The sequence below is a fragment of the Scatophagus argus genome, chromosome 18 (genome assembly GCF_020382885.2).
Source record: "Scatophagus argus isolate fScaArg1 chromosome 18, fScaArg1.pri, whole genome shotgun sequence".
Classification (NCBI taxonomy): domain Eukaryota; kingdom Metazoa; phylum Chordata; class Actinopteri; family Scatophagidae; genus Scatophagus; species Scatophagus argus.
Window position 1 is genome coordinate 10,463,251 of NC_058510.1, and position 25,482 is coordinate 10,488,732.

A 25,482-nucleotide genomic window follows, 5' to 3' on the forward strand; every position below is an offset into this window, starting at 1 on the left:
AATTAAAGGACCACAACACCGAGCCAAACAGGGTACACATTACAGGTTAAATGTTCCTCATTCCACCATTTCTTTACAATGACTGAGAATGTTGGCTGGGTTACATTGAAAATCTTACAAGGTTACTTTTCTGGCTATAAGGCTTAAATGGAATACAAGCCTTTTTCTATGTCCTGCTGAGTTTTTTTAGCCCATTTCTGTGGGCTACTGCCAAGTGATGCAGCATCACACTGAGATGCAGAGACAGGAAGTAACTAAAACATCAGCCAAAATGCATCGCTACAAGAGCTGCTATTCTTGGGCTACAAAGTAAACATGAAAGCTCCCTGGAAAGGCAATGTGATCGAGGTTAATGCCCCTTGTGGTGCTCAGTGATGCAACTAGCTTGTTCTCAACGCCTCCATTGACAGAAGTGATCAAATCATTTTCTTGACTAATGGCCACTTCCCCTCCCCAAGGAGAAAGCGAATCTGTGGTTGATGCATGTGCTGTTCCCATAGCCAGGGACATAACTTTGATCTGAATTAATATATTCAAACACGACAACTGTCTGGGACAATCATCACATGGTAAGCCTGAGAACTAATATCTGTCCTCCTAATCAGCATGATGAAAATGGTCTATTCATGGTAACAGGCTTTCGGAAAGAAGATGTTGAAACAGAAAGAATTATAAAGTGTATGGTTGTTATAGGGTTGGGGTTACCATTCAGTCTTCAGATACATGTTTTAAAGTGCCTGTTATCGTTGCGATGTATTACTGATGTAATGAAAACTACTATTCTTTCTGCATACTCTCAAAAGGGAAGATACAGCTGGTTCATTAATTTATCTACAGTGAAAGGCAAGTCATTCTTTACAGTCTCAAAGTGATTTGAGTTTCATATTGTTCTGAGTTTGAACACTGTAAGTGGATCATGCAAATCAATTGCTGCCTTATCACATTTAAAGTTGGAGCGTGTTGGCTCTCAGCACTAGGAGGCCACTTGAGAATTCCTGAACAACTGCTTTATCGTTCACCCCGGAATAGAAGTGGTAATTATTCTTCCACTGTCTCAGGAGAATTTCTAAGAGTCACTTGTACATGTTAAAATTGGTCCAGTGAGATTGCATGTAGAGTGACAGCGAATGGGTAACTAGAAAGAGGAGAGTGTATGTTTTGCAGTTATTTTGTGACTGCATTCTGCTTTGATGATGCTGGGTGAGATATATATATATATGTATATATATATATGTATATATATATGTATATATATTTTTTTTTTTCTGCAAGTACATCACCATGATTTATTCATAAGTTTGATGGTGGTGGATCCTTACCAGTTTGCATTCAGGACCCTCAGATTTGCAGAGGATACCATATCCACTGCTGTCTGCTCAGTCTTCACACACTTTGAAAATAACAGCTTTGCAGTTGGATACTGGACTTCCCCACCAGCAGGCCCCAGGCAGTTCAGATTGGCAGTCACACCTCCTTCACTCTGGTGGTTAACACTAGTGCCCCCACCCCCCACCCCCCAGAAGACACCACCACCACCACAGGCCGGATTACAAACCACGATGGAAGTTCATATCAAGAGTAAAAACAACAGTCTTACTCAGTGATCCATAAAACCATCAATGCTGAATTTAGACAAACCAAAATGGTGATTGATGCTGTTAGGTTTGAGACATCCTTTGGAAGTCGTTATCAAAAACAAACTTGTATAGCTGTGTCACTCATATCCAAGCTCATCTGCATTTTCACTTTGGCCATTTTGCTGTTTTTGTTTTTTAGCCCTAAAACAGGGAGATAACACCTCCATCCTTAATCCCAGATACATAGCTGTGATTTGTTCTGCTGCTCTCCGGAGGGAAATTAGCTGTCAATGAGCACAACGCCAGAGATGTTTAAATTGCCGAAAGTCTTAGAGGTGGACAACAATTCAAAGGTCTGGCACAAGAAACTTATTTTCCCTCATGCAGGACCTGATTATGATTTATGAGATTTGATTTTCTGCTATACCACACCTCAAATGTTCAAAGGACTTCGGGCTTATCTGTGAAAAACCAACAGTTGTGCTTTGTTCTGCTGCTGCCTGCCTGAGTTAACACCACCGTGGAATAAAGGAGCCTGAAGCTCACATCTTTGTCCCAAAACGTTGCAGTATACATCAATATAAATATTGTATGAGCTGTGTTGGCCTAAAGATAGTCTGTAGGTAACTACAAGTAATTTTGATAAATTTATGACAATGGCCTCACCATTGATTTATGTCAGCACATTCATTGTTCAGAAGGGTGAAGCTGCATTATTTCTTTTCTCACATTCCCATGGAGGAGTCTACTAATTAGAGGTCACAGCCCCTGAAAGTATTTATAGTGCTGGGCTCTATTCTTGCAACTACTGTTGTATATTATTTCCCAGTAACAGTAGGAGATGTTTTCAAATCTAAGGTCCTCATTTTTCCTGGTCTTATATTCCACTCAGACTCTGGCTGCCTCTCAAAATCCACCACATGTATTAATCCAGTTTTCTTTGTAAACAATCACATCTCTGCCACTTTTTTTTTGATAAACTTTGACAACTATTAGAAAATTAGAGTTTGTGTGAAACATGGACTATTTGATCTGGCTTACTACACCGCGTGCTGGAGCGCATGCTGGATTTATACTTTGTGGTGATAAGAAAATAAGGGACACCAGATTAAATGGATTTAGGGTTCAGCCTGAGGGTGCAGTGGTGCTCATTGGTCACTGTCATCCACTAAGTCTTCTTTTTTCCTTACCGCCTTTTGGTTAGTGCAGCTGCCCTCTGCGGTCTCTCCGACACAGAAAAATAACTGTGAAACAGTGTGATGAATGTGATGCCACATGATTTTCTATGATGTTTCTCCTCCGATGCTTTGTTTATACGCTGTGATTAACGGATGTTTACTGGAACTTGCTATCACAAGCAACAAAATAACCAACCTGCCAACGAGCAATGTTGGATTCCTTGAGTAATATTTTATTTCATCACGTAGAATAAAGGACACAGCAAAAGAACTTAGAGGCTCACCAGCACTACTTAAAGAGCATGTCTGTCAAAATAGAGACTTATAGGTAAATAGGTTTTCAATCAGGTCAGTCAGGAGAAACATGCGTCTTTCTGAGAAGTAAAATGAGGGAGGCGTTTTTGAACGACAGATTTGTATCCGACACTCCAATTCAATAGGTGAGAGTGATGCACCTGTGAAGAAGAAAAAGTTTTGTATCTATTGTGGTAGTTTTCTTTATTTGGTTGTGTTTTGTCCAGATGCATAAATTGCAGTGCACTGAGCTCTCTCAACCATCGTAATTGTCTCATGTCACAGGTTTTGACTTTTTAATTTTTTTTTTTAAATTCTCTCATGATGGACAGTTACACAATTAGGGGCAATTTTCCTGCTCCATCAGTGTCCTTTCACATTCAACCCTATCTCCTATAATTGTTTATATAAAACTAATTTGCAGCATTAGGTGAAATTGCAAAATGAATTTAATGCTGAACTCACAGCCCATTCTCACTCCCCGGGGATCCAGTGATGCTGCTTTAGACAAGAGCCACCCTTATGACAGCTTTTCTTTTTCTTCTCTCTTGTTTTTAAACAGATGTTGATCTGGCTCCGTTACTAAACCCACTGCTGACTTGTCCCATATTCTGCAAGCATTTCCTACAGATGCAGGATGAATAAACAGCTCAACATTTCCACCTTAAACAGGCTGTGCAAAAGAGGCTTATATGTCAGCCCTTTGATCTCACCCAATGTCAACTGGCATTGGATGCCACCCTTGTAGTACACTATGAATGGATGGATGGATATACGTACAACACATGCCCAAGATCTACACCAACCACCTCATTCTGACTTTTGTGGTCTTCAACACTTCCAAGACTGCACAAAGTATAATCCAAAACATGTTTGGTGAAACCATTAAATGACTGTAGTGTGTTGGACTGCATACATAAACACTTAATAGATAAGATAAGAAAAACAATGAGAGCTATAAGAAGTTGTCTGTTTATATGTGTTAGCCCTCTTATGAATCACAACTTGTTCAGGGTATATCCCTGATGTCTGCCCAGTACATACTGGCAAAGACTCCAGCCTCACAGCACCATCAAAAGAATGAGAGAAAATAAATGTGCTCTCCTGTGTGTGTGTGTGTGTGTGTGTGTGTGTCTGTCTGCTGGGTCTAAAAGATCAAAGAGTGACATCAAATTCATTGAGTTGCTTTTCTGTCAAGGCTCTAAACAGTTCTCTCTCAGCATCCTACCGTGTTATTAGAAACAGCCACAAAAACAGAACGGAAGGAAATAGGAAAGCCCCATAACTCAAATTGCCACCCAGAGAATGCATCTCCAACCCAAAGTGATCAGATAGAGGGAGGGCATTACCATTTCTATTACAGCTATTTTGCCTCCAGCAAAGCAGTCCATCGTCCATCTCTGTGAAAATATCCTTTTTTTTTCCATGAGTAAAATAAGGACACTTTGTCATTGGTTTGAAAAAAAAAAATGGAGTGCATTTATAATTCATAGAAAATGTGTGATTTTCAAGAACTTGTTTGTACGTATGTTTGCGTCTCTTGCTCTCTCTGTGTCAGCCAAGAACAGTATTTGAGTCAGAGAGGCAGTGGTGGAACCAACAGTGAATGGGAGGTCCACCTCAGTCTTATGCTCCATTAGCAGTCAGTGTGTAATAGCACTGGTGGACATGTGTTCAGAGCAGATAACAGAGAAGTGGCTGAGACTGTGACAGAGGGAAACAGCCCTAACTGACTGGCCCTGATGTTCCAGCACCAATGACATGTCTGTCTTGTTCGCTCCCACTCTCTCGCTCTCCCTTTGAGAGTCAGCCCCTTTCAAATACCTCTAGGTGTGACAGAGCCAAAGAGAAAGATTGAGAACGAGTGGAAAAACCTCTCTGGGATGAAAATTATCTGGTTATGTTGCAATTATTAGACCAGACTCTGACTAATTGATTTAACAACTCTATGCAGATCTTTACCTCATTCAACCCAGAGCAGCTTCTGGGCCAACTGGATTATGTACCCAGAGGCCTCGCTTTATTCACAATGAATCTTATTCATATTAGATATCTGTTGTGCCACTGCTTTTGACAACATGCCCACATGGATACACTTAAATTGTGAGCTTAAATATTTATAGTGTGGGTATTAAATCTGGAAAATCATAACATTAAAATAGGTTCATTGCAGGGACAAAAACAGTGTTTGAATTCAGATGGGTTTTCTTTCTTGTCACTAGAAGTCAGTGAGAATTTTTTTAGTCCAGTATTTAATTTGACATTTGTGATGGTCCACGTGGAAAAAAAAATGGCCACATGTACTGATATTTAAAATTAAATTGCTAAGTAATCAGTCCATCAAAAGGGCTGAAACATGAACTGGACAGCACAGCAGGTAGTCTGTGCTGTCCGTGGGGTAGTCTGTGCGGTAGTCTCTAACCGTTTTCAGAACTGAATTTTAAAGCACCGTCTTGTGTTAAGCCTGCAGTGTGGAACTTTTGTCTCCCCCTGCTGGCAACAAGAATAATTACACAAACACTGTCAACCTTACTTACGATGCAATAGGCCCCACCATACTCCTAGGCGATGTTGCCTACACATTCTCTATGGTGGCTGCCCCTTTTGGCTCTGGCAAACCAATCTTTGCTGTTTGACGTAAAAACGCATCGCTGCCAGTGTACCAGCATGGGAAAGCTGCCACACAGCCCAGATTTTCACGCTACGAAATCCAGAGAGATTTACCTGGCAGGGTGAACTCACTTGGCAAGGGTTTAAATCCACCAGACATTAAATTTCATGAAAGTCCTGCACTGCAGGTTTAACATAGAATCAGATGACTGCCTGTACTCTAAAATGGTTGCTCAGAACCATTGATCCCACTGAGAATCAACACTTTGGTCTGGTCCGTTGTGCAGCTTTCAGATGGCTGATGCTCAGCAACTCTTAATATGGACATCTGTGTATAAGCTCATGAGGTCCTGTAAACCCCTTTACCAAGACAAAATCAAAATAGCTGGAGGAGATTTGAACATCTTTGTTTTCCCAAGTATTGTAATCAAATTTAATGACTTTTAAGTGTGATGCATTAGTCATTAACGCCCTGCAAAGGCATAACTAGGAATGTACCCACTTTCACATTATAATAACAATAGGTCTTTAGTTGCTGATTGACTATGCTTATTTTCTAAACTCTACACCAAGATTAACCTGCAACATTGCACTAATTAATGGCAAATTATCCATTTTGAGTGCCATGGTGGGAAATGTTAGCTTTCACTCTCAGGAAAAGTACATTCTCCCCCCATAAATAAAAGTTATTTTTCTGTTCACCCTTCACTGTATTTCTCTGTCAGAGTGATGGGGTGAACAGATTTTCCAGGAAATTTGGCAGGTGGTAGGCCTTGTTTCTGTTGAAGGACTCTAAGATGTCATCATTAAATCCACTGCTCTCTGCTGCTTCTGCACTACAGTGAGACAATGACTAGCAGAAAGGAAACAATGCAAGGTGTACCGCTCACAGTCAGGTGAGATTCTGAGAGGGTCTCTTTCATCATTCCTTCTCATAAGCTGAAATCTGAAATTTTCAGAAGTCACTCCTGGCAGCATGGCTCTAGGAGTGGCAGTGTCAGTTGGTCAGTCAGTCCACCACTTTGGTTCGGTCTAACGCCTATGAGATGTATTACCATCAAATTAGCAAGAGATACTTAATGCCCAAAGAGGATGAATTCTAATGACTTTGGTGATGTTCTGATGTTTTCCGCTAGCATACTGCCATTTAAATAAACTGAAATTATGTTGCCCTTAGCATTGTCTCGACATTTACAACACTATTCATATATTGTCTTCTCAGAGACTGTTACATAAAAGTTAACCTTGACATTTGTCTGTTTGTTTGTTTGTCTCAAACATTTTTCCAGGAAATTTAGTTATGACTGGCTACTCTTAATTTTTATATTCTCCACTGCAAAAACAAGCAATGATGGAATACCCAAGCAGGTCCAATCTGAATACTGGGTTTTCTTTACTGATTTGGACTTGCAAAGCAACCAAAAAGATAGATTAACACATTGCGGTGCTTTTGAGTTTATAAAAAAAAAAAAGGCAAACAAAAGAAGATGTGAAAAATACTTAATTACTCCAACACGGTCTTTAAATAGGAGCAAACAGATAAGCTGAGATCCCTGTTTGCCAGAGAACAGTGTGATTAAATTAATTCTAATTGTAGTTAAATCCCTGTCTAGAGATCCCATATGCCTCTTCTGCAATGGAACAGTGAAGTGAGTGGGATGACTGTCACTCACATATGAAATACAAGAAATACTTTTGTTTTGGCGCTTTGGTGCCTTGAAGGTACTTTTAATGACCACAATTCAAACTGGTGAAGGTTAGGAGCTGTCACAGGTCCAGGTTCCATTCATTAGCAAAGGGAGAAACAATTTATTCCAAATGGACATGGGTCAAGAACATACATCAGGAAAAACTGTAAGGCCTCTCGGTCAATTGACTACATCCCTTTAGAATTTTGGTTTTAATCGGCTTCAAGTGACATTTTAACTTTGGATGACTGAGACTGAACGAGTTCGAGGTGGACATTTCCACAACCACTACTGAAAACTGCTATTAACACACAAGCCAATCAGCCAAGTGTTCGCTTATAATACTTTACATATAAAATAAGTTTAACTTTGATACAGTTGTGACTAGTGATGTGATCCTGCAGGTTAATTATCCCCATGAATGTGTTCTTCCTGTGATATATTAATACACCACAAGTTACATGATGTGACACGTCAGTTTAATCAATGGCTCTTTTATGTGTGTCACCACTTTTAATTTAATTAGAAAGGGGATGATTGTGTACAAGCAGCCACAGCTTCCCTGCACCAGATTTGTTTGTTTGGGGCTTTATTGTAGAACAACCAATGGATTTTTCTTCTATTTTAAGTAAATTTTCAGCATGACTGTGTCCCAGTGCATAAAGCAAAGCTCCATAAAGACAAGGTTGGATGAATTTGGTGTGGAAGAACTTGACTGGCCCTCACAGAGCCCTGACCTCAACCCCATTGAACTCCTTTGGGATGAACTGGAATGGAGATTGTGAGCCAGGCCTTTTCATCCAACATCATTGCCTGAGCTCATAAATGCTCGACTGCATGAATGGGCAAGAATTCCCACAGAAACACTGACAAAGCCTTCCCAGAAGAGGGGAACCTGTTAAAGCTGCGAAGCTGTCTATGTATTCAGAATGCGATGTCAAGTCCCTGTTGGTGTAATGGTCAGGTGTCCCAATACTTCTGTGAATGTAGTCTATTTTGTAACTCTCCATATTTGCTGAAGGACACCTCTAGCTTTTCTAATGTTTCATACATTGTCTTGGGCCGTAGAAATCCATTTACTACTGCTAATAGAAAGCTATTTATGAGCTGTGATTTATGATTTTAAGTAAAGTTAGCGGTGGGTATGTGACTGCTAAATACCTAATTTTATCTCAGATACTGCATCATTGAGCATAACAGTATTCTGTCAGGCACATGGTTTAACTCATAATTCTTACGGACAAAGGGATGTTAAACAGCAGACTTAGTTATTTCTGTCATTTTGTTTGGTGCAAGAATTTTAGTGTTAATATCATCAGCCTTTATTTATGCATTCATCATTGAATTATTTCAGTAAATGAGTCATATATGACCTGTATTAAAATCAAAGGTTTATTGTTATCAGTAAATTCATTATACACATTATAAATGTGGACATATAAATTAATGTTTGCTAGCTACAAAGTAGTATAGTTAGTAGATAGTAGAGAAATATGACTGCAATAACAGAAATTATAGGCTAAGTTTACACATAATATAATCAAAATATGCTGTCTTTACAAAATGAAGATGCCTTTGAGCTTCCATACAATACCAGTCTGAGTTCAGACTCTGTTGACGAAGGTCCAGAGAGGCTTATTTGTTAGTATGATGAGTAAATTGTGATGCTGAGCAAGAGCAGGATCTTCTTTTCTCAAGACTTTCTTTTACTAATCCAATGGGGACACACTAATCAAAGATGGCTTTAATTGTAAATGTGGGACTCTGTTAGACAAACTTTAGTTAAAATAACCTTTTAGTCCTTAGTCCTTTGCATTGTGAAGAAGCAAAGCAATGAAAAATCAGTACATGCGTGAAGTTGGTTGGTCTGTTCATTGTTCTTGCGGTGTATTAATGGGACTTGATGAGGAGTTAGCTGCTTGGTGCAGCTGGCAGTCATTGTGGGCATTGACTGTACATTTGTGGTGATTGTAGATGCCTTGAAAATGTGCCAGCTTCATCTGCTTTGCTTGGAAATTGGAAAGGAAAGTGTACAAATATTACAGCATGGGTTGTTTTTATTTATATATCATTTTCATTCCAAGGAAACTGTTGCTCCCACAACAAACCGAAACAGCCTTCACTTTGTAATGCCAGCATGTGTGCTCAACACATTTCTCCTGCTAACTTGGATGTCCTATCTGATGTGTCAGAAAAGGCAAAACAGACAGCTGAGTGGGCGCAGGGCAGAGCGGAGAGACAAAGATAATGGGCTTTTAACTGGCTGAGACATCAAACCCTGAAGTTTTGCTTCTGGCCTCGGCGCAGTTTTAGCACTGACTGATCGTCTGACCTTTCATAATATGTTTGGATCCCTGGACCATCAAGAAACCATCAGTTTTTTTATGAACTTACTTTTTGATTTATTTATTTATGTATGTTGGTAATCACAACTTTGCAGCTGTAACTATAAAATGAGCTGATTTTTTTTAACTCTTTTAACATTTTTTGCAGCTAAATTAAAAAAATCCCCAGCTCATAATACATCTCATAAAACGTTTTATTAGTGAGTAAATAGAAGATACCAAAAAGGGAAATTTAGAATAAATTAGAAAATCAAAAATATTTGATACCTTATTTGATCATCTAAATAACTAAAAAAAATCAGTTGTAATCCCAAATCACATTTAGTTTGCTATGAAAAGAGAAACTTTTCAAGTTCCGATAAAACCTGAAACAACCTGAAAATGATATGAAAAGCAATGAACAATGAAATGTAGATTTAATGTACATCACGCTTTGAAACAACAGCTGCGGCCTCCAACTGTGCTCACCACATTTTTCACAAGCTAAGTGCTTTAAATTCTGGAGGTCCTGATATTGCATAATGACCATCATTCTTTAAATAGTAATATTGAAGCCTTAACGATTGATATGACCTCGAAGACTTCAGTGGTTCAGTCTGCTGAACAGACACAGGCATCTGGTCCGGGATGAGGCATAACATTGATTTCTATCATATTTACTGAATACTATCACAGAACCAATCAACATACTCCACTTGTAAAATTGTTGTAAACTTGCTACCCAAAACCATTTACTTACAAAATCAACATTAAGTAGCTTTAGCTGCTAACTGATGAGGACAACAGGCTACTATATATTTCAACCAGTGTAAGAGTGGTGAAAATTATAATCCTCTGCAGGTTGCTCTTTGCTAATGAAATGTAGCAAGGTGAGATGAATGGTCAGCTAAAAGAGATTTTGATTATGTAAGAGATGGAATTAAAATGGATCTGGCAATCAGATCCCAAATCTAGCATCCTCTATTCTGTAGTACATTATCACACATACAAATAAATATTTCATTAGTGGAAGACACCATTTGTATTCTGTAATTTGTATCACTATTCAGTCATTTTTCAAATCACGTTATACACATGACAACTTTGAAAAGGCTTGCAAGATGTCAAAAATGGTGCTCCAGTTTACCACACAAACCAGCTTGCAACGTGTTAAGATGCTGGACGTCCGTCCTCACAACTGGCATAAATCATCATGCACGTCTCTCATCCAGATGGAAGGATTTAGACGAATGGGAAGGGAATGAAACAAAATAAGGGGAAGACAATCTTGTCAGTCTCGGAGGAAGGTGATAGGATATGATTTCTGGATGGTGAGTGCTCTAGCACAGATGTGAATGATGAACAGGTGTGGGGAAGATAGGACGCAAACATGGAATCATTTCGCCGGCGAATACGAATAGGTCATTTTCATCCAGATGTAAGGCGTCAGAGGGTTTTTCTTTTCTTGCACACGAGAGACTGATAATGTGGGGTTGCTCAGACTTCTTGATGTCTAATTAAACCTTAATGGGTTGAGGCCAGTTCCTGTCTTCATCAAAGACTCCTCACTTCTCATAGCAAGGTACTTTCTTTCCAACTTTCAGAGCTTTATGTGGTTAACTATTTCTGAAACAGTGTGCCTGATGCATATTAGCATGCAGTGTGGTACGCGGTGCAGTCTCATCAGCTTGTCAAACAAAATTACAGGTCAAGAATACACAGTGAATCATTCATCACCTCACTCTGTCCTCCCTGGGCTCCAACTGCTTCCTCTTTGTTTAGCCATGGTGCTCTATCGGAGATTCATCCAATCAATGTAATTACGGGTGATTGTTTGACTCAATCCAGTTCCTCCTTACAATCACTGCTACGATCAATGGCCATTGCTCCCGTCCTCCTGCTGTCACACTAAGGGATTATTCAGACACACTACAAGGAGAGGAATTTGTGTGTGTGTTTGTGTGTATAGTGTGCATCTCATTATTTCTGAAGGATTAAGCATTTGCAGACGTGTGGACCAGTGCTTTTGTTACCTCTTATGTAAGCCATTATGAACTGACCACATTATTTAACAAGCCATACATAAAAACGCTGATTAATATTGGAAATCAGAACCTCTTCTTTTATTGTCTCTGCTGTCTTTCATATTCAGTATGTATTGATCAGGGATAAATAAGTCTTTGTCTGTAGGAAAATTTGATTAATACTACATTTTGTCTCTGTGGTCTTTCTCTCCATCAAGTGTTTTGCATTTGGTAACATATAAGTTCCTAGAGTGTGGAAACAAAGTATTTGACTGCTCAGCATTACCTTGTGATATACATGTAGAGTTATTTTTCATGATCAGCTCAGAAATTTATCATGGGTGGTTATGCTATTCATGGGCCAGTGATTATGATCAATGAAGCTGTGAACTGATCTGACATTATGAAAATAGATTTTTAGAAAATGGCAATTGAGCTAAATATTTCCAGTTTGACGCCGTGACTCAGTCACACGTGTTTTTTTTTTTTTTTTTTAAATAAAAAATAAAAACAGCAACTTTATCTCTGCTACAATGATCATGTGTGATTTATTCAGTGCAGTATTTGCAAATCCTCATTAGATTCTTTAATAACGATGAACTTTGATGCCACAGACAGCTATGCGGGGCTCTGTCTGAATTCTCCTCCAGCATGCTGACAGGCTGCTAATCCTCCCCTCTCATATCAGCTCCTTCTGAAATCATGGCTTAGTTTTCATCAAACCAGGCTGCTTGATGATAATGAGCCTGACATTTTCACAGCCATACTGATACAGGTTGTAGCCCATAACACTGCTGAACTTGCTTCCCCAAATATCCATCACATAGATAATATTTATACAGACGCATCAGATCTCTGCTTTTTTTTTTTTTTTTTTTAAATTAAACTGCTAATAGCTTGAGTAAGCAGCGATAAAAGCATCTATTAATCTAAAGGGAGATAAGTAATTGCAGCTATTTTTGGAGCATATTGAAAAGTCAGGATATAATACGACTGGCTGTATCTGTGCATCTTTCCTAATATGCCTCCCCTCTCACCCTCTGAATGCTGCACTTAGATAATGAAACTCAACATGTACTTTATAAGTGTGATTTGTCTCTGCATTTCAAGCCAGGGCAGAGTGTGTCAGCCTGTGCCTCTGCCACGGTGTTGAGCAGTAGTGATGGCCTAAGCTGTGCTGATAGATGGCTTGGCTGCAGGCTGCCAGGGGCTGGTGCTCGCCTCGGCTCCCACCAACGCAACGCGACCCTTTAGCCCGGAGGTATGGCTTAGAATGCAGCTATTAGAGCAGTCTGGAAGATTTCACGAGCTCATTATAGTCAAGTGTAAAGCATACACACACACACACACACATTCTCACTCACACAGACAGCTCCATGTATGCACACACAAACACAGTGACTACTTAAGATTCAGGTCCATGAGCACAGAGGACAGGATTCACTGGAGCCTCGCAAAAAATAAGAAGTAAAACCACAATATTGGACACGGTCACCATGATGTTTCTGGAAAAATAAAAATCACAGAAAATTTATTAGATCTTACAGAGACAATGGGACGATTTTCAGTTTTAAAGTGTTGAAATCATAGAGAAAGAAAGCAGATCTGCAGCAGATTTACTCCTCAGGGTGAATGGGGTTTTTAGGACCACGTAACAGGTGCACTGTCAGACTCTGTGCCCGTTAATTATGTTTGCTTGCGTAAGTAGAGCTTGTAATTTTGTTTGCTTCCTTCGATAGCAGCTTTTTTCCCCATTCACTTAAGTTTTGAAAAGAAATAGATTTTGTCAGTGCTGAAAGGCAAGACAGATACTTTTTGCGAGAGCATCAAGCCTGCTTTAACTGGGTTTGTAATAACAGATGCAGCTTACAGTAGCACATTTTGACTATGACTATGGAGTTTTGTTAAGTCAGTTAAATATATTTTTATTTATGGATAAGTTTTGCCATATTAACATTTATTATACTATAATAAACAAGCATATTTCAATTGACCTGCACATGTCTCTAAAACACATGCCATCCAATAGCTCATCTGCATATGTATGACTTTCACCGAAGAGCTGAGTGTGAAGAGTCGGTCAGGAGGCACAGAGGAAGCAATTAAGGGTTTAGTGTCTCGTTCAGAGACTCTGAGATATGCTGACACTCTGGGGATCTGGAGACCACCTTTAACCCAAAGTCTGTCCCAGTTAGGACCATTACTGAGGAAAAGAAAAAAAAAAACAAGTCAAAGACATTGCAATGATACTGTGTAGTGCTGAATCTGTATTTTAGGTATATTTATTTATGGTGAAGTACATTAAATCTTTCTTATCCTGCTTTCCTCCTCATTTCTTTTTAAATTAGCACAATAAGGATTTTTTTATCTTTAATCTTTTAATCTTTAATTTTTATCTTTATTTTAAATTTTGTTGAATATATTATTTCCTTCTCACTGGGAAAGTGGAATTTCAAGTTAGTCAGTTTCTCAATGGATGATAGAAAGAGAGAAATCTCTTTTTGTCTAGTGAATCTTTAACCATTTAATCACACAGTTGGCTCAGTGTTCAGCTTGCTTATTTCTATTTTGATCAAGGGCTAAATCTAATAAATAACATAAATACATTCAGGGATTAAACTGTTTTTTTGTTGTTTTTTTTTTGGCTTCGACTTGCAGCTGCAAAATTTGTCAGAGTACAGGATTGTTTACTAGAGCACTTACAGTTCCTGTGACGGAGTAAGTCCAAACCTGTTGTGGTCAGTAAACCCGACACCGGATTACTGTAGAGACAAATCAAAGGGGAGGGTTGATGCATTGTGGGAAAAAGGGTGGAGTAAGGAATCTGCTGTAAAGTTGCTTACAACCCCAAATGTGTGTAGATTATTCCCCGGCTCCTCTCCAAACTGTCACTCAGCTCTTTGTTGACTTACCCAGCTGTAATGAGAAACACTCAGCCATGGCCACCCAGTGAGTCCAGTTAACGTTTTGATTTATTGGAATCCATTGCTGGCCTGTGCTGAGTCACCAGCTCTGTGGTGAGAGCCAGACTGATGCTTCGCAGTTCCTGTCCCTGCTTTCACTATACTCAGTATCATCACACTGTCAGACATTTTTCTTTGCCTCTCCTGTAGCAAAGGGTCTGGCTATATGGAGTATCAACAATATCAGCTAAACCTATGTTTAGGTATTTCTTTATTATTTTCTGCTGAAATCTGCTTATATTTTTGATGTGTGAGTGCCGAGGAATTTTGCAGCAATATACTTAAAGAGCTGCAGTTGTTAATACTAATAATGCCATCATAAAGCATTGGATGACATTAGTCCAGCTGGCTCTGGTCATTCCACAAAACATATCACATAGCATTAATTCAAGCTTGTCTGGAGTCTTTTGTAAAGTCATTCAGTGCTTTTTATTTTGAAATATTTTGCAAATTGGCAGTAGAATAGAATTAAAAATACATCCTTTGAGCTTACCATAGAAGTGCTTTGAGCGGACTGGACTTACAAGGTGACTTCACACGTGGTTGTGACAAATACACAAGGACCTGTCTTGTTTGAAACTTAATCAATGAAACATTTCGTTGAAACCCTGTGCTTCTAATCCAGTGTTCCCAAATTCAGGGTATCTTCTGTTCTACTGCTGCTCTGAGGTTGTCACATTTTCACTTTAATTTCATCTCCCATGACATGATTTTTTTTATCATGCACAATCAAGATTTCCTTAGTGAGAATTTGCAGTATCTGTTTATAGCATCGGGCGAAATGGTGGTATAGTGGTGCCGGTCTGGGCCCTTCTATGTGGACTTTGCATGTTCTCCCTGCACCTGCGTAGGTTTTCTCTGTGTACTCTGGCTTTCTCCCACAGTCCCCAAAACATGCACATTAGGTCAGCTGACTACTCTATATGGCCCTCAAGTGGGCGTGTGTGATTGTCTTTGTGTGTCGACCCTGTGATTGACTGGCAACCAGTCTAGGATGTACCCCACCTTTCGCCTGTTGTTAGCTGGGACGGGCTCCAGGCCCCTGCAATCCTGTACAGGGATAAGCAGCAATATATTCATATTCAAAATTCAAGTTGATTATTTGGTAAGGACGCAGTGTAGTGATTTCTGTGTCACAAATGTTGGAGGAGGTAGGTTTAATTAGCTTTACAGTTTTGGAGAAAAACAGTGTGATGGACTTCAGAATTCCTGCTGGCTCAAATATGTCAACATTTCTGCACGGTTGGGCCTACGTTTTGGTGAAAGCTGCAAAGTTTTGGATGTACAACTGATTTGTTATGAATTTTCAAAGTTTTAAACTCTAGAAGGTTTCCATAGCACCACTAACAGGGCTATTAGACCACGATGCCCATTGAGGAAGTTTGACATGGGACTAGACTTGCGTGCAAAATTTGTTTATTTTCATGCATAGGAAGACAGATTTCCAGGTAGAAGAAGAAGAAGAAGAGCAGCAACATTCGTATTTCCAAGAAAGGCCAGCAGACTGCTAAAAATTCTTAAAATAAACAAAATACAGCATTTTATGTCAGCAGCCTGTGAGGCTTCCTGCAACTTCTGACACACTTCACTCACCGAAATGTCTTTGACTGACGTTTCCGATAAGTCTGTCATTTAGCATGATATTCCTTCAAACAGTCACAGTGGTCTCAGTCATAGTTTAAGGTATTTAAAGTTCAGCTTGAAGAAAAATCATTCGCAACTCATTATCAATTCACTTCACTTATTGGCCTGCTATTTACAATAGCTGAATGAACAAAACCAAATAACCACTTGAAAGCAACATAGTTTCTCATAAATGCTCAAACACGGCTTAATTTCATTAATTTCATTTTCACCTTTTTTTTTTTTTTTAATTGTTCACTTGTTTAGACTTTAATTTGTGTCATGTTTAAAACTTAAGAGCTACAATGGTGAGATTGATGCTTCTATTATGTTATGACTGAGTAAAAGTATGATTATTTCCAAAGCTTATCTTTTCCTGTCTGTTATGATTCCATTTTCACCACAAAAGTCCTGGCAGAGACTAAGACGTTTAGAAGCCTTATCAGAGCCTTCTTTCAGCCGCACTAAGCCTTTGTCGAAAAACCTCTCTGTGCTTGCCTCTTCCACTCGCTCCATCTTCCTTTAGCCTGAATCTCTGGAACATTGATGATAATCGTCGAAACCTTGGACACATGCCAGCGCCATCGCAATCTCCAGCCAACCTATTTTTCCTTTGTTGACTGCATAAGCGTCTCCGCTGTCCTGTTGGTGTGTTTACATGAGTTGTCAAGTTGTAATTAATTGCTTTTAGACAGAGATACTTCAAAGTTCCCCATTTGTTAACCTTCATTTGTCATAGACTCCCTAAGCTGATTCCAGGCAATTACTCATTGTTGAGTATGGTAAGATGAACAGTTCATAATCAAGCAGCTGAGAGTTAAGAAACTTTTTGTGATTGATAGCGAGTCGTCACTAATGGTAAAATAATAAAAGCTCAGCACGCCACAGGGTTGTCTGACAGGCAATGGAATTGAGAAAAGATGAATTAATTACTCATCTTCTCATTGAATCAGTCTATGGACCACATAGCCTCTGCTCAGTCATGTTAAGTGTTTCCTGCTTGTCCTTGAAAAAGTTTCCGTTTCACGTTTTACGGCCTGTGGGGAATCGGGTCGAGGAGAGGATGTAGTTTGACACTTATTCAGATATTGTGTTTGAGTTTCTTTTTATCTTATTTAAATTGATTCTGTAAGCATGAGAACAAAGCCAAAATAAAGAGAAATGCTGAATAATAAGGGTTTTGTTTAATCAGTGTATTTAAGTTTAATCGTGATATATCATTTATTTCTGCTAGAATACAGAAGTGATATCTGAGAAGACAAACAACTCTCCTCTGTAACTGTACAAAATATATGATATTTATCCTATCTGAACGCACGCTGCTTTGATTTTCTTTCAGTATGACAGTGAAGGGAAGGATGTCAAGAAAAATATGAGGGATTTTTTTTTCCTCAAAGAAATCCACTGACACAAATAAAAGCATAAATAATATTGCCTCAAAAACTGAATTCTCTTTTTAATTTCCCATAATCACTCCTCAAAAGTGCTTCACGGTGATAGACTGACATCGGCAGAGAAACGTGTTGAGATCTCTGCACCATGCTGCATGAACTGTCAGTGCTGAGATTTTCTCAGGAGGAGGTATTAGAGGAAACAGTTCATTAAAACCTGAGCACACACAAAAACATAAAAGAGCTCTCCAGCAAGACAATCAGCGAGCACCAAACCGTTCCCCTGGAGGGCTGCAAAGCATGAATGTCAAAACATGTGAAGTCAGGTTTTTGTCAAAATGGAGTCCCAAATTTTTTCTTTTCTTATGAATTATTTTCTAAAATGATCTTTCTTTTCTCTATACACAATACAGTTCATTTAACTGTACGGTTTGATTGTTGTTTTTTGTTTATGGAGTTTTTACTCATCCAAACTTTATATTTATATCTTTTATTACATAGTGGTAGGATTATTGGATGTAGGTGTTACTGGTCATTGTCAGTTAATGATAGTCATACTTAACTTAAAAAAACAACATAAGAAGGTTATACTATGACATTTAAGTGAACTTATTCCTCTGTTGGTGCCGCAAAGTGGTCTTAAATAGTGATCTCTTGCTTGGCATCCATCACACCAATGGAGTCGCGCTAACCCTTTCAGTTCATATACAGGTAATCATAATTTTTTTAAATAAGACGTATTGTGTGACGTTTGCAGAAATGTACTGTTCTAACATTTAATTCTTCTGAATGTGCTGAAAAAAATCCAAATACACTATTTTCTTCAACAAACTAGTTAAATTGGACAAGAAATCTGAAGGAACCATGTTGTGTGTAGATACTGCATTTTGACCTCATGTTACGTTAAAATTACCCAAAGTGTACCAAAATTTTTAGCTTTAAAAGGAAAACAATTTGCAGTTACCGCTCTTTGCTCAGGTAAACAAATAGTAAACTACCAGACATCCACTGTCCTGCCAAAAACCCACTAATGAGCAACCAAGGTTTTAAAATGCAAGAATGTAAAGAATGGAAATGGCGGCAGATTTACACAAAATTCAGCATGTGTCTTTCATTGTGGCATGACAAACAACTGAGGCGCAGCAGGGGGTTAAGCAAATAGTAATGTGTATGCCAGTAGGAAGTGCAGCGAGGAATATAAAGTAGGATGAAAGCAAACACTTGTGAAATGAAAGAGTGAAGTATATCTCTTTCAATTATGTCAAGGAAGGTCAGGTGTTGTGATGACAGATTATTAAGCATGCAAGGAGAGAGCACATTATTAACAATCTATACATCTAGGAAAGTTCATGAATACTAATTACTGAAATAAAATAAACTCTGTACGGCCTTGTTACATATACTCTCCCTTATCCTTAAACTTTTGTCTCTTGTTTTCTGGATGTTTTTTTGTCTTGATATTTTTATTATGATACTGTAAAGCCCCTCAACTCTGTCACGAGGAGATAAACCAATTATTTTGACTTGACTTGATATGTAGGTCACGCATCTAGTCTCAGAAAGTACTGATGTTAACTTAATGTTGTGAAATAGTGGATGATGGGAGTTTGAAAAAGGATGGAGTTTATTTTAGGTTACATACATTATTAAACTTTGTTTAACATATTTTTTTGTTAGTTTTTTGTTTTTTTTAACACTTGGATCTAATCTCAGGTTTAAAAGTGCAAAACTGTTTTTCTGTTGATTGCATGATGTAGTCTTTAAAAAAGGACTCACTTGCTGCCTTAAAGCAACAAGAGAATGGATTGCATTATTCCCAATAGTTTAGAATTGCACCTCTGTAAAGTTGTAGTACTTTTGAGAGACATTCAAAAGAAAAAGAATGGTCATATTGGCTGAGGCAGAGGATGAGATATCCTGAAATATTATTATATTTCAGGATGCTACATTGGATGCTACACTTAAGATAATGAAAATCACTATCATTGCTTGTCTGACCTGCCTGTCTGTCTTTCAAACTGTAAGAGCAATACTTTGTCCCTTTGATATCGCGCTTGGCCCAAATGTTAAATCAAATGGAAGAATCTTACAAAAATCACTGGAATCCCATCATGTTTCCAGTCCGTGTTAACATCATGTGAGCAGAAGATATCAGAGCCTATAGAATACAATACAAAAATACCTGGCGGTTTCCAGGTTCGAATCCCGGTCTGGGCCCTTCTATGTGGAGTTTGCATGTTCTCCCTGTGCCTGCGTGGGTTTTCTCCGGGTACTCCGGCTTCCTCCCACAATACCAAAAACATGCACATTAGGTTAATTGGCTACTCTAAATTGCCCCTAGGTGTGAGTGTGAGAGTGTGTGGTTGTTTGTCTTTGTGTGTTGGCCCTGTGATTGACTGGCGACCAGTTTAGGGTGAACCTGCCTCTTGCCCGTAGTCAGCTGGGATAGGCTCCAGCTCCCCCGCGACCCTGATGGATAAGCGGTATAGAAAATGGATGGATGGAAATACCTGGCGGTACATGTTCACTTTTACAGTCATTGTCAAGGCAATGGGTTATGTGACATAATGACAGAAAAAGACAAATGTTCATAGTTTAATTCATTTACTTAGTTTTAAACACAATCTTCTTCTTGCTCACATAGCTGGCTGCTTTGAATGAAAATTAAAAAAAAAAAAAAAAACTGCCCCAAAACAAAACTAATTAACAAAAGCAGTCTCACAGCACAGCAACGAGATGACATAAAGGCCTAATTATCACTTTATTGGGATGTGATCTCAGCTTCTTCTCACAGTCATCAGTGGCCTTTATCTCTGCTCTTGAAGCTGTAATTAAGCACAGCTTTGTGTGTGTTTTGTCTTCCGTTTATGTCAATGACAAAAATTAGCTGTAATGTACATAACATAAGTCACGATGATTTTGCAGCAGTTCATAAAAATATTATGTTGAAGTAAGTTGTGGTGTTGTGAAAGGAAACGCACAGTCGAGAGATGATTACAAGAAGCATCTGAAAGTCATTTTCATGCAACCCTGATGATGTTTGACACGTATGGCACCATCAAACATGTGAGCTGAGAAACTCTGAAGGCAACTAACCGAAAACTGACTTACACATTGGATGAAAGATCACCTGCTCCTCCATGGCTTCGGAAAATTTATACCTCAAACTCTTAGTCCATAAAATCTAGTGCAAAAATCAGTTTCTTCAACACTTTAACAAGACTGTTTTTCTTTTTTCCTTCTCTTCAGGAAATGATGCAATGTTTTAAAATCTTTTCTAGGTGGAACTATTTCTGTTTATTTTACAAAGAATACAGTAAATAAACAGTTTTTCCTGGAGGCTTCGCCTGTAAATCAATGCTAAAATTATTCAAGACATTGGACATTTGGACAAATCATCTTATAAATGCAAGCAAGATAAATAATTCACAGTGGGAGTGAATTACAGCATCTTTTGTTTTTTGTTTTCACAAAAGCATTGCAGTGTTTGTTTGGTGCTTTTACATGTCAGGTATGACATGTGAAGGTTTCCAGCTTGTAACCTTGTAGTTGGCTCGCCACAGGTTCTCCAAGGCAAACTGATCCTACCTGTGGACTGAATAAATAAATGATCAGCACTTCCTCCTGCATGTTACATGTAACATGTAAACAATGTTTCAAATTTAGCTTTCCAACAACATTTCTCCCGTATCTGCTTTCATTATCAGGTTTAATTTTAAAACAAATGTGAATAAAATGTGACTCCATCCAAGTGACTTGAGAATTAAGGTGAAAGCAATAATAAGATGCAGGCTAAGCCTCTTGTGAGAGGCATATAGTTTGAAAGCATAATTAATATTCATGTAGTTAGCGCATAAGCTACAAATCCCTGTTGAGTAAGTGCGGCGTTCTTGTCACAACCGCGCTGTTTATGCAGAGAAACGAGTAGGGAAAACGGCAACAATCAGCATCTGCCTCTTCATTCCAGTGCTTACAATACAAAACTCAAATTAGAAACAGCTAGTTATCTGCAAACAGATGGAGAGTATGTCAGAAATTGTCTCTCAGAAGATTTTAGATCATCGTCTTCTAATGCAGCTAATCAGCACAAAGGAAAACAAAAGGAACATTAGTGTTCTCTGTTGAAACCATTCAAAAGACTTAAATAAGATTAAATAAGGCTTGTCTCAACATCTTACACAAATGGTAAAAGAGAAATATTCACTTTGAAACGTTTCCAGGTATGAAAAGTTTATTTTAAGTGCAAGTAATGTAAATTTTTCAAAAACTTTGCCTGTGTAGGTGAGTTACTAAACTGTTAGGTGAGTTATTACATCCTGGCCAGTTAAAGAATGAGCAGTTTTTTCCATTGTCAACCTATCATTAATTAAAAGTTACATGCTTGAATGAAATTTAGTTAAAAATTAGTTTCTTTCTTCATCTTCACTTGTTTCTGTTTCCTAACTGAGTTAATGAAAGAGCCTGGGGTAACATTGGTATAACAATTACATTTATGATGAATAATTGCATGAATAATTCATTGCTGAGTTTTTTTTAATGGCTTTGGAGAAACTACTCCGACAAAAAGCAAAATAAAGAAATGTGTCCTTAACTAAGTTTTTAATAATTATGTGCTCAGGTTGGTGAGATGAAAGTTTTATCTTAGCGCTGCAAATGTTTCAAGTAAAGAGCCCTGGATTCTGACATGCAGTAGCGCTCTGTTATTATCCTCAGAAAGGCACCAAATGTTTAGATGCTGCCAGGCTATTTTCTAACTACTGTGAGAAAATACATAAAACTTTAACGTTACCCAACACTTTATTAAAAAACAGTCAACAAGTTTTCATATTTTTCCTCACACTTTTGATAGTTGACCTGCTTTATCTTCCGTTGCTATCCTCTTTTCCAAGCTTGCAATAAGCCCCCCCCCTGTAATATCAAACCAACAGACCAAATCCAGCATACAGTTTTAGTTCTATACAATAATGGACCTACACAATTTTTGTCACATTTTACTTTTCCTTTTCTCACTTTTACATGGTCTGTGATATTGCAGGATAGCACCTTGGAAGTCGATGGATTTTTGAAATTTGAATCATGTCAGTACATGTCCTCATCCTGCACATCCAAGTGGCCTTGCAGCAAAACCTCAACGTTACGGGCAGTGCATTTAAAAGCCAAGAGGCTGGTGGCACACAGCTGAGGCTGGAACCTAGTCAGCTAGCTGCGAGCCCCACATGCCAAAAAGCACCAGAAAAACCCATTTACTAAGCTGCGAGGTTCAGTGGGAAGGAACAATGGCAGGTGAGCATCCTTAGATTCTCTCTTGCTCTCTGCTTTCAGGAGAATGTGTTTAAGGGAGACCTGCATGGCTCCCAATGTACTATACTACTGTCGTCTTTTCATTATCAGCTCCTGCAGAATCTGATTAAGAAGGATGTTCATGGCTTCTTCCATGCTTGCTGGGAGCACTCCTTCCTAATGCACCTGTGCCTACAAAGTGAAACCAAAAAGCCGTTTGGCTGAAGCAAGAGAAAATGTAGCCTTGCTTGGAGATGAGCCTGGACACACACACACACACAAACAATAATCACATTCCCCCCATTCACCCCGTTTGTGCTGGTCCACCATTTAAGGGCCAAACAAGATCCTTAGTTCCTGTTACTAAGCCATGCCAAAACTTATCTTTATTCCACATTAAAAGGTAGCAAGTCGGAGAAAAAACAGCATAAACAATAGAACATAATGTGATCCACGTGGCAGAACAGTACAACCCCGTAACAACTTAAAAATCACATCTTGCATAAAGCTAATTTGTACTGATGAAGGCCTTTTCAGTATCATAGCCTGCCATGTAAATCAGGTTTGCATAATTGATTAACTTAACCTTACATTTCACCTTGACTTACTGAGTTTAAAGAATGATCTCATTATTATGCAGTACCTTCGGGCTTGTTTTGCTGATAGATGTACAACAAAATGAAAATAAAAGGATAACCATGGCAAAAAAGAAAAAAAAATCTGTAACTCACTGTGTTAATGTGCCACATGTAGGTCGTAAAAATCCATAACACAAAACAAATGTAAGAATAACACTAAACTAAATGATTTTTTTTTAGTACCTGCATCCTTTCATGAAAAGAATAGAGTATGATGAGTGAAAAGAATAAGGGAGAAAACACAGAAGATTATAATGTGTATTCAAGTATTGGAAACGTGTCATTTGTTAGCTATTTTCAATTTTTGATAAGGCTCTGCTTCCAGTGGATTTGACTGACTTTCTGCTGATCAGCCCAACTAAAACTTCAGTAGCTGAATTTTCAATCAAAAGATTTAAACTAAAACAGCAGAAATGTGATGGGGCACCAAAAAAAAAAATAAAATAAAAATTAAGTAACAAGTATGTCTGGTATATTGTGCGACATATAGATACAGAGTAACAAAGACATATTTCAAATGGATTCCTCTGAAACATAACTGGCTTCAGTGAAGCTCCACTCAGCCATGAAATTAAGAGCAATCAGTCTAATGAAGCAGTTTGTTTCCAAAGTTGGATTATTATTACAGAATGTACTGCAGTAGCCTGTGTTGTCTTTGCATTTAAGCTTTCATTCATTAACATTAGCTAACTATAGCGGGAAAAAAAATCTTCTCAATTTACCTAAACACACAGTAGGCCTTTGTTTTTGCAAGCTTGTGAATTAGCCACAAGGCTTTTGTTAATATTTTACCTGTAACCAGCACTGCTAGCATCAACTGCGCATGCAAGTTGACTCATGATAAGAACAGTTTTTAGCTAACTGACATCAGCCACACATAAATTTGTCAAAATTAACTAAATTAAAAATATTTCCCTGTGAGAAATATTAAATACAATAAAAAAGAGCTCAAGACCCCCATCACTTCACTTAATATGAATTTAAGCTTTTGCTTAAGACAGATGCAGTTTGATGTCACAGCAGGTTTGTAGCCAATAATAAATTATATTGCAACATAACTGAACCGTTTTTTGTTTTTTTTTAAAAAAAAAGTGGCACAAATCCTGTGGCCAAAACAGCCACTGTTGTTTCATAGTGAAATGTGTTTTCAGCCAATTTTCTGCAACACAGAGTCAACAGAGGTAGCAAATCAGAGGTGGCAGAGACTTATGCAGAGGTCTTTATTAAATTAAAATGGAAGATATCCTAGGGTTTTTTCTTTACACTTGCAGGCAGACATAGAAACATGCACGACTTGAATACCAAATCATTCTCCATAGATTCTTTAAATGGCCTTGAAAATCCTGGGAACAAGTTGACACACACACATACACGTACACACACACATTTACTGATTACAAATTAGTGACATTAGTCATTACATAATCTCACTTTGTGCAGAGTGGTCAGATGTACTTAGCAGCCTCTTGCTATTATGGGCACTCGGCAAAAGCAAAGAATAAGAGGAGGCAGCAGTCGTGTCCATGGTTATATATTTTTTCACCAAATGTCTTCATCCGATTATATTCTATTTGCCTATTATATATCTATTTGGAGTTATATGTTTAACAGAAATACTGTGTTCTTTTCCACTTTGCAAAAGAATACACCACTGACAAACAACCATGCATTGAAAGCAGTCATCTTATATAGTTTTAATGACAAAATTGAGTCCCAACAGTCATAGTTGGAGCAATTTCAAGCTTCTGTGATCAAACAAAGTACTTAAATAGTTTAGGAAAGGATGTTCATTATCAGAAATCCAAAGCAATCCTGTTCGCACCTGTATCTTCAGCCACACATATGCTGTAATGTGCAATGTAATAACACCATGAAGGAAGGGCACGGCTCAC

General features: G+C 38.3%; 1 long non-coding RNA gene across 1 annotated transcript in view; it reads left to right on the forward strand.

Moving 5' to 3' along the window:
- The window catches only part of LOC124049914, a 74,210-nt gene extending 50,564 nt beyond the window's left edge, over nt 1-23,646 (forward strand). Inside the window, exons 4-5 of the long non-coding RNA XR_006841501.1 lie at nt 22,708-22,955; nt 23,064-23,646. This is a non-coding gene — a long non-coding RNA (uncharacterized LOC124049914). The remainder of the gene's footprint in view (nt 1-22,707; nt 22,956-23,063) is intronic.
- Nucleotides 23,647-25,482: the final 1,836 nt, after the last annotated feature.